This window comes from Dunckerocampus dactyliophorus, chromosome 10 (genome assembly GCF_027744805.1).
Source record: "Dunckerocampus dactyliophorus isolate RoL2022-P2 chromosome 10, RoL_Ddac_1.1, whole genome shotgun sequence".
Taxonomy (NCBI): Eukaryota; Metazoa; Chordata; class Actinopteri; order Syngnathiformes; family Syngnathidae; genus Dunckerocampus; species Dunckerocampus dactyliophorus.
In genome coordinates this window covers 20,215,170-20,222,922 of record NC_072828.1, presented here as the reverse complement: position 1 = coordinate 20,222,922, position 7,753 = coordinate 20,215,170, and positions in this window count along the sequence as shown.

Genomic DNA, 7,753 nt, shown 5'->3' with positions numbered 1-7,753 from the left:
GTGATTAATCATGATTAATTATTTTGAAAACCACGATTAATCTGATTAAAAATCAATCATTTGACAGCCCTAATATATATTTATATCTTTGAATGCGAAATCGCAAATGTGTGGGGATCCACTGTATGCATTTGTTACAAATACTATCCACACTGAAATACTTGACTCTCACAGTGCTAGTTAGAAACTGAACATTATTGTCCTTGTAAAGGGATTTAAAAAAAATATATATTGTAACTCTAGGAATGGTTTTGGATTTCAGTAAATAATTAAATAAAGTTTACATTTTTAATAATGGACTGGTTTTGTCAAGACATTTTCACAACACTGCTCTTTCAGTATTGCTCCCAACTCCAGCTAGTATAAAAGATGTGACTTACACGTAGTGATGGTCCTCACTTTGCTTCGGCGGCCCATGCCTGCATGGTTAACGGTGTAGACGAAGCAGTCGTAGTTGGTGGAAGGGGTCAAGTTTTCCACAGTTGCGTAGGGCTCATTGACGGTAAGGTTAAACATTTGGCTGTCATCCTGGGAGATCACCTGCAGGAAGTAATGGTCCGCGGAGGATACCTCGATCCAGTTTAGCGAAATAGAATTACTTGACAGTGCAGTGCCATCTACTATCTGTGAAGCATCGGGAACTGAGGTAAAAGTGAAAGAAGGAAAGATTAATAAGGGTTGTACTTTAACTATAACCTGTTACCCAAAAACGTAAAACAATTATTCTCAACAAGAGAGGAGAAATATGATGTTTTTAAATTAAACCTAAAACACTGATATGCACGGAAAACACTAAAAACCAGCACTTCTGTATGTGGAATCAAGTTGTGGAACGGATTGCGAAAGGAACTCAAACAATGCACTTAAATGAGCAATTTCAAGAAACAGTATAAGCAGTTGATGTTTATAAAGTACAAGGAAGAAGCACCTGACCCACTATGTGCAGACAATGCTATAACCACTCTTACATTGACTACTAACTACTAACTCTTCATTTCTAGTGCATTTCTATGTAAAATAATTATTAAAATAATCACATATAACCATATTCAAAAATGGTGTTGCTTTTTACCTGTAGATGCTTCACTTCTGTCCACACACACCACAAAGTAGAACTGAAACACTTTAAGTGTCACAGTATAATTAGTTCCAGGACGCAGCCCCTGGACAATCTTCTCTGTCTGAGTGACTGGCAGAGTCACGACAACAGGTGCAATATTCGTATTATCTTTCACCCGAAGGTCCAAAAAATAGTTTGTTGCCCCAGTGTATTGCTTCCATTTTACCAGAATAGACGACGCCCCAGAAGGTGCTGCTGTTAAGATCAGGCAACCTGGAAGAAAAAAAAAAACATATTGGTTATTTTATAGCCAATTTTTTTTTTTATCTTGCAGTACTACCGTACTTTTTGACTCACCTTCTGCACTGTGAGGTATCTGCAAATAAGAAAATTAATTGGATAATTTAAAAAAAATGATTTGAATGATAAATTAGACTAATATTGTTAGATTTAATAGAAAAGGTCATTTACCTGTGTTAGAGATAGCAAAGCAAAAGAAAAACCTATGGCTCCCAACCATCCCATCTTTGACATTGAGTGAGGGAGAACAATTAGTTTAGTATACAAGGTAGTCAAATACAAAAGGTAATCTGGATTCTTTTGAGCTATAACCTAGTGTCTATGGGAACCAATCAGTGTTCCCCAAATGAGGACAGGCTGTCCCACCAACAGCCTGAGGCTGTCAGAGCTGTCCTGAGAACATAGCAGGAGGGCGTGATGCATTCATGGAGGAGAGTTGGCGGCTACACCTGAAGAGTCAGATGCTTCCCTTTGCCTCCTCACCAGTTTACTGTTGATAGAAAATAACAATGAATACATTTAAGTATTTTAAGCTGGAGGAACAGGCAGTTACCGTGATATAACTGTCAACTGTAATATATGTTCTTGTAGTCAAAGAGTGAATGTTTTTTATTATTGTATGTACAATCAAACCTTGGTTTTCAAACGCCCCAGTTTTTGTACGATTTGTTTTTTGACAAAGATTTTCGCCAAAATTTTGCCCAGGACAATATTGTGCAATATTGCGTGTAACAAACTAGTTCGTGTGCCCTGTATTGTATCATTCCGCTGAATTATGTGCCCAAACAAAGCACCCTACGAGCTGGTGACTCACTGTCCGTGCATTTTATTATGACAAAGGGGCAAAGTATGAAGATGGTGTCCCTTCCCCTCCTCACTATTCCATTTTCTACTCTATCGTTTACTTTATTTCCTATAGGAATATTTGCTTTTGTTTTCGTTTCATTGGACCTTTTGAAACAATAACAAAAATAACAAAAACCGAGGTACCACTCTACTGCACATAATGTAATCTTTCGGTTTGTATTTTAGCCCCACAGGGCATGTAAGTTATGCTTAATGTTTAACGGCCATCAGTAGTGGATGTACCTTAAGACATCATACTGAAACAATATCTAGGTTATGTGGTGGGTAAAATAAATATACAGTAGAGCATCATCCATATCCAAATGCCTGTGCATGCACTTTGCCAATCAGTCCGTGAAATGCTAGGGACAAGATTATTTTGACGCAGGGGCAAAGTAAAAAAAACAAACAGTACGTTATCCACTTAAAATCAGTTCCGACTGGTCTCAGGTACCAGACCAACACTGATCTTATCACAGCACTGTCATAATGTGTGCAGAGGTAATATCCATTTGACTCTCCTGACCTACTTACACAATCACATAAACTTCATTCATCATTGTGTCAACAAGAAAACATTAAAAACAACTTTACTTCCCTCTATTCCCACTGTATCTACTACAGCTTTTAACCGGGCATATACAGTATTATACATGTACAGTGTATGTTCACACATGGTGAGGTTTGAGCCCTTTTGTTCATCAAAACAACAATACATGACAACACAGAGAATAACTTGAACCAAAAGTATAAAAGGCTGGGGGGAGCCACCCAAGCAATGGAAACAAGTGCGACTGAAACCAAAGTCATGTAACTAAACATGGGAATTGGGACTTTGTCTTAATCACATGAACTGGTCTTTTACAAAACTTACAGATACGTCGATAAGTTACTAGGCAATGGATTTGAAAGACAAAGTTCATTTCCTGTTTGACAATTGCCTAACCTGGATCTATGTAGGTTGTACGTGAAAGGGGATCTTTTCTTGCATCAAGAATAAAGGGCTCACACCTTCTGGGTTACTATGGTGTATTAAAAAAAGGGAAAGTCATCATAAAATCTGATATCAGATAAGCTTTAGTTGTCCCCATATTTGTCTCATCAACATGATTTAAGAAAAAATGCATAGAGCCCAAATTCTGTAAGAACACTTGCAACATGGATCATTATGTTTTCCCTGTGGTGGCACATCCAAGTCCATTCATCTATTTTCTATAGTCCTAATCCTGTCTAAGTCCATGGGTAAATGGGGAAGAGACAGGATGAAACCCTGGACAGATCAGTCACTCACAAGGCATGTTACACAAGTTCATATTATAAAAAAAAAAATCCACACACGTAGAAGAAACATTTGCCTCAAAAATAATCCTTCTTCTTTGACTGAGTCATGATCTTTGTTTTACTTGTGAATGGTGGGAATTCCCAAAGAGGGACATGCATTATCATCTTATTAATAACTTATATCAATTACAATGCAACAGGGAGACGGCCTTTTTGTGTTACAAGGGAATGGAGTTAACTGAAACTTGAACTTGTGAAAGGGGGGCTGGACAGTGCAGTTTCAGAGGTGGATATCCTCAGTAGCTCATTGTTTAAATGGAAAAAAAATATTATATTATAGATCAATATAGTACACACAAAATAATTATGTATTATGTTATTTTATATATAATACAGTTACTATACTACTGTTACTGTAACTGTGGGATGTAGTAACTGGATATAGTAACCGGGGATGTAGCGCCCCGCTTGGGGCTCCATATAGTAACTGTAGTTTGAGGAAACGCAGCGGTGTGGCAGTTGATGTGCAGCTCGAAGCGGGGCGCTACTTCCGGCCTGTTTGTCTCCAATGTTGACACTTGTGATGGCATACTTCCCGATGTTGTTTATTCAAGAAATGTACTTGTTTATATTTGAATGTTGTACATGTTCTATGCACAAAAATTGTGTATACACCTTTAGTATATTGTGAGTAAGTCAAGTCATGTGACAGATACCTGGTAACCGGAAGTGCTGAAGAGAGCGGAAGCATTAAAGGAGCGCAACACGTTGCAAGAGTAGCACATTGAGAGAGAGAGAGAGAGAGAGAGAGAGAGAGAGCACAAGCAAAGAAAAGAAATTCTTTACATTCTACCATTGGTCTACCTGGCGAACACGGTGAATATAACTGTATTTAAAAGCTGTTCTGTATTTGTTGTACGAACAAATTTATAAGAAATGCACATGTAACTGTTTACAGTTTTCACGGTATTCCACGGTGTCTCACGATGCTTCGGTGTCCTGCAATGATTTGGTGAATGCATTCAAGAGCAATAAAAGCTTCGTGGACATCAGTAAAAGAAGCGTGAACTCTTTATTAGACCAGGGTAGTTACACACAGGCTGTAAAATGTTTTTGCAAACATTAGATTGGTGACATGCTGACAAACTATACTGAAATTGAGAGTTGGACAATATCGGCATATCGGATTGTCAGGATTTGCTCTACAGTCGATGTGCTGGATCCAAATAAGCAGAGTGGAGCAAAGGGTCTGTGCAAAAAGGTTTAATAACAAAAAGAGACTCGCAAGGAGTGTAATACAAAAACGCAAAAGGTCAAAGTACAACAGAAAATCCTCCAGGCAGCCACGCGCTGCTAGCACAGATAGCAGGATACTGAGATACGATACAACAAAAAACTACACTGCTGGAACTACCAAGCAGGCAAAAAGTACTCACAGGGTATAAACAAAAAACACTGCTGGAGGTACCCAAGCAGGAACACGAGATGACCAGAAGGTATGGCAAATACAGAGAGTTCGAGAAGCCGACAGGAACATGGACCTAGCAGGTAGCACGAGACACATTTGGCAACGAAGAACATGTGTGTGCTGCAGACAGGAATTAGTCGCAGGTGTGCTCTCACGGCTCCTCCCAGGCCAGCCGGTCTTGCACTGCAACCAAAACACAACCAGGGGGCAGCAGAGCAGCACCACAGATCATGACAAGGTTATTGGCAAAAAAGCCAATAACCTGTTACCCAGAAACGTAAAACAATTATTCTCAACAAGAGAGGAGAAATATGATGTTTTAAAATTAAACCTAAAACACTTATATGCACGGAAAACACTAAAAACCAGCACTTCTGTATGTGGAATCAAGTTGTGGAACGATTGTGAAAGGAACTCAAACAATGCACTGAAATGAGCAATTTCAAGAAACAGTATAAGCAGTTGATGTTTATAAAGTACAAGGAAGAAGCACCTGACCCACTATGTGCAATACAATACATGACAACACAGGAAATAACTTGAACCAAAAGTATAAAAGGCTGGGAGGAGCCACTCAAGCAATGGAAACAAGTGCGACTGAAAGAAAAGTCATGTAACTAAACATGGGAATTGGGACTTTGTCTTAATCACATGAACAGGTCTTTTATAAAACACAAGTTACCTTGTTGGGTCTGACTTACAGATACGTCGATAAGTTTCTAGGTAATGGATTTGGAAGACAAAGTTCATTTCCTGTTTGACAATTGCCTAACCTGGATCTATGTAGGTTGGGGATCTTTTATTACATCAAGAATAAAGGGCTCACACCTCCTGTTGTAAAGGTCTCGTCACCCTCTGTTGAATATATAATCTTCCAAATATCTTTCATGCATTTGGCTTGTTTCTAAATCTAGCTGGTACTGGTGCTTGTGCTGCTGTCAAAAAAAAAGCTGTCTTTTCCTCTCTATGGAAAGACAGCAGCAGCAAGCACCTTTCAGCTCATGCATGCCGCTGTCCTTTCATGGTGAGGAGGAGTACTGTAGTGCCTAAGTGTACCACATTTCTATGTATTTTATTGTCAGATGAGCAATAATAATGATGTCACCCTTACATTAACACATTACACAGGCTGTAAAATGTTTTTGCAAACATTAGATTGGTGACATGCTGACATACAGAAATGTGGTAATTTATTTTATTTTATGGGATACACGGTGGCCTAGTGGTTAGCATGTTGGCCACACAGTCAGGAGACCGTGAAGATCTGGGTTTGAATCTCCGTTTGGGCATCTCTGTGTGAAGTTTGCACGTCCTCTCCTGTTAGGTTAATTGGCGACTCTAAATTGTCTATAGGTGTGAATGGTTGTTTGTCTATATGTGCCCTAGATGGGCTGGCGACCAGCCCAGGGTGTACCCCGCTGAAGTTAGCTGGGATAGGCTCCAGCATACTCCTGCGACATTAGTGAGGATAAGCGACATAGGAAATGGATGGATTTTATTTCATACTTTTGATCGTGAAAGTTTGTGTCAATGTGCAATAAACAAATATTCAAAATGTGATTTTTTTTTTTATTGACGGAAATATGCATTGGGTTCAACCCAAGTGACACATTTCATGGCTTTCATCCTAAGAAAAAGGAACATGCAGCACAGTGAGTTTGATGACAAAGACCCACAATAGTGTTTATGTTCAAACTCAGGAGGCATCCTACCTAGGGCGGTTCCTATGAAAGTTCTTTTGATGAGTCAATTTAATTATTATTTGAAATGTCTAAAATCACTAGATAGCTACAATTGTGTATCATTATATACCGGTACTCATTTGATATTATGTGATTTTATTATGCGATTTTAGAAAGACAGTGAGTGAGTTTTCATCATTTTTCCGCTACACATCACCACAATGGTAAATAATCATAGCCAAAAATATTGCCACGCCAAAGATGTCAATGTTTTTGGCCAAAGATGCCACTGTTTTTAGCTTGGGCTGTATTATTTAGGCAGATTTGGATGCACAGTCAAACCTTGTTTATTGCGATTAATTGGTTACAGACCCTACCTTTATAAGTATGAAGTACGATTCCTCATTTTTAAATGAGGTATTTCTGTACTTAGAGCTTATATACGACATAATATGGACATAATATAGACTCACACATGTGAGCATTGAGCGAATTCCTTGTTGTTGTTTCCTTTTTTACTCCCGGGACTTCTGGCGGTGGCTAATATTACCGACACCTAGTTTATCGCAAAATCCCAAAATAACCCGCAATAAGTGAAATTATTATTATTTATTATTATTATAAATTTATTACAATTATTATAATTGTAATACATTTATATAAACTATACCTTTAAGCCACTCACGCGTATTTCACTCCTATGACCGTGCCTTTTTGTCCTGACGCCGTTTGGCTGTACCGTAGCATTTTTGTATCCTTGTTAAAACATATTACTGCAGCACTCCTCCTGTTGCAGTCCTCCTCCTTCGAGCCAAAGATTCATTTACAAGCGAGCAAGCTTGCGATGACACAGGAGACACTGCAGGGCGGCACGAAGGAAAGTGATTGACAATGGTCTACAGCCAATCAGGACGCAGAAAACAATGGGCGGTGCAGACAGATGAGAGAGGGCAGAGAGAGAGAGAGAGAGAGCGAGACACTCAAAATCCCACAATGCAATTCTTCATAAAGAGCCAGGCTAGGTCTGTAACAGCGTTCAGCGTTCCGCAATGATTTATTAATATATTTTGAAAAAAAATGTAATAAGAGTAAAGTTGACAAATTTGAAGCGTGATG